The sequence below is a fragment of the Montipora foliosa genome, chromosome 13 (assembly GCF_036669935.1).
Source record: "Montipora foliosa isolate CH-2021 chromosome 13, ASM3666993v2, whole genome shotgun sequence".
In the NCBI taxonomy this organism is placed as follows: Eukaryota; Metazoa; Cnidaria; class Anthozoa; order Scleractinia; family Acroporidae; genus Montipora; species Montipora foliosa.
In genome coordinates, this window is record NC_090881.1 from 8,575,499 (window position 1) to 8,577,998 (window position 2,500).

Sequence of the window (2,500 nt, forward strand, 5' to 3'; positions counted from 1 at the left end):
GACAATTAGGGAAGGAATCGTACGGGATTGAGAAGAGTTTTCTGGTTTGAAAATTTCGCGAATATGTAGATCTTGCTACGTTACGGTCACGACATTTCAGGAGTTTATAAAGACGGTAGTTCATTCGAAAGCTCAGCACGAGTCGGTTATCCGATCTAAAAGAAGGAAGTCTGTGCAGCAGAGCCCGTCCTTCACCAGGTGTGGGACGCGAGAAAAAAAGGAGCAAGGTCAGCTGGTTATATGTTACGCAGGATTTTTGACTAAGCTCGATCGATTCATGTGTTTACGGTGTAATTATTGTTCACGTGTTTAACAACGCAAAGCCTTGACTCCTTTTGAATATGTCCGTGGTGAGGAAGAAGAGATTAAGCCAACAGCTAACCTGGTTATCGCGTACTTTTTTGTTACATTCTCTTATTGCAATAATGAAATTTGTAAGTATATTTTCTTTGTGTAATATCGCATTAAAGTTGGAACTTGATTCCTTCCATGTCCAGTTTGCATTAGTTATAAGAAAATCATACAGCTAAGGTTGATACAAAAGGCTTCAGTTGAGAGCAACCCCTGATGAAAAATGGGGATAAAGGGGGGAGGGGGGCTATCCAAAAAATGGATAAATTCCTGTCAAGTTCTATCTCAAGTGATCTTGACAACCTGCATCTTCTGGGTAGTTTCTTATCCAGAGGATAAGGATACACAGCTACTGAAAAACAACTTTTGGGTTCTTATTTTCAGAGGATTATTATGGCCACAGTAAACTGGGTACCTGTTAGTTAACTTTCACATCGCTGTTTTGGGCTAGTATATAATTTATTAAACTGGTAAATTGTAGGCTCAGAAGAGCTTAGCCAATAACCTATTCTTTGACAGGCGTCAACACTTGTGCTCACGCATGAGGGACCCCGTTACATGCTAAATTGTCTCCATGTTACATTGATTGCATACAGTGTCACGGTTAACAGGAAAATTTGGTTTTATCACATATTTTGATAAAGGTGGAATTACCACCATGAATGATTTGGAAAGCTGACGTTCCGAGTGTTAGCCCATCGTCAGAGCGAATGTTTAGTCAGCTAAAAAGAGATCAACATAATTCAGACTGTCCCTGTTTGCACCATAAAAGTGAAGCCCCACATGCATTTTGGACTATTTTGCCAGATGCACCCAACAGGCAAAGGCTTGGTTGAATCTGCTTCAATGGCTATTGCTTAATAGAAAACTGCCTTCCGGAAGTGCTTCTCTTGAGATAAAGCAACCGATCAAAAAGTCATATTTTGTTGTGTTATTTAAGCAATAGAGGACATTGTCCATGTTTACATAGCCTCATCTAAATGCCAAGCGCAGTTGGGAGAATTCTTGACAGTTATGCAAACCCGAGACACAGTTGAGGGTTTGCATAACATACACACCCATATTTCCAACCAGCCAATCAAAAGGTGCATCTGACAACACATAACCAATCAAAATTCATGTGATGTCATAGCTGTGTTTATATACTCTCATCTAAACACAGCTATTGACCGATATTAATGGAGTGTGTTTACTATCCTAATTATTTTATAATTTAGAATGTGAATGATATTCACACGCAAAATACAGTGTGCCTGTTATTGGCAATAATAATAAAATTATGATAACTCTTAGAACAACAAAGTTAGTCATTTATCTTATTACTTTCAATAATTTGCTCAAACCAACAAACTGAAGATGAAGACCATGAATAATAATTTATTTGTGATCAATCATTGTTAAAATTCACATTAAAAATATTAATGGTATTTTGTATTATTTGTTAACTGAATAAAACAGTGAATATATCAAACAACTGTCAACAATGATGAATAGTGGAGGAAAACCTCAGCAGATTTTGAAACATTGTGATGGAAGACATGGTTTTTGGAGATGCAATTAAGGCAGTTACCCTTAAGGATATCAACGACCAGTGCAAGAAGCTGTGCAAAAAGAGTGATATAGTTCCTCAGTTTTGCTAGTGCCAAGATGTAAGAACAAGGTGTCCAATGATATATATTTTCTAAAAATATGTAAACACATTAATATTTATGTGAAATTCAGGCAACTTAAATGACTTCATCCTGCATGTAGTTACATTTTGATCAAGATTTGTCCCCCAACATCATTATTTATCATCAGTAGGTTTAAAATACAAAGGAAATTATTAGGAATCAAACAATAATTATTTAGGTTGGATTCATTTTAACTGAAATTTAACTTTGAAGTTCAACAGTTACAGAGTAAATTAACTACTGGGTGCAAATATACAGATTTGATCCAGTCAGTCAGGGAGCTGGGGTTGGGCAGTGGTAAGAGCACTCGCCTCCCACCAATGTGGTCTGGATTCAATTCCCAAACTCAGCGTCATATGTGGGTTGAGTTTGTTGGTTCTCTTCTATATTGCGAAAGGTTTTTCTCCGGGTACTCCGGTTTTACCACATCCACAAAAAACATATTTGATTTGAGTTAATTTCATTGGTTTCCCCAA